The 353-nt window shown below is 44.5% G+C and overlaps 1 protein-coding gene across 1 annotated transcript in view; it reads left to right on the forward strand.

Moving 5' to 3' along the window:
* The first annotated feature begins 293 nt into the window (after nt 1-293).
* LOC125037573 overlaps nt 294-353 on the forward strand; it is a 38,278-nt gene continuing 38,218 nt past the window's right edge. The window contains exon 1 of the mRNA XM_047630801.1: nt 294-353. This exon is cut by the window's right edge and continues 794 nt beyond it. The gene's annotated coding sequence lies outside the window, so the exon portion shown is untranslated.

Here is a 353-nt window from a genome sequence, read left to right on the forward strand (position 1 = left end):
TAGCAATTTTCATTTAGGGAACACTCCTTTACTGTAGTGTTTATTCGAAATCTGTTTGTTAATCATGTACACAAACACATTGAGGGGGCATACTCGCGCAATTACATATACGTATGTGTTTCTGTGTATGAGAAAGAAGAGGCGGGAGGGAGGAAGAGAGGAAAAGGTTATATAAATGGGCTGCATCTATAACTACGTATTTATATTTACACACACACACATACACACACACAGACACACACTCACTCACACACGCACGCATGCAATCACGCACGCACGCACGCACTCACGCACACATACACACAGGTATGTGTGTGTGCCTCTTGGTGGGGCAGAAACCGAGCACAGACAGG

Source organism: Penaeus chinensis, chromosome 1 (genome assembly GCF_019202785.1).
Source record: "Penaeus chinensis breed Huanghai No. 1 chromosome 1, ASM1920278v2, whole genome shotgun sequence".
Taxonomy (NCBI): domain Eukaryota; kingdom Metazoa; phylum Arthropoda; class Malacostraca; order Decapoda; family Penaeidae; genus Penaeus; species Penaeus chinensis.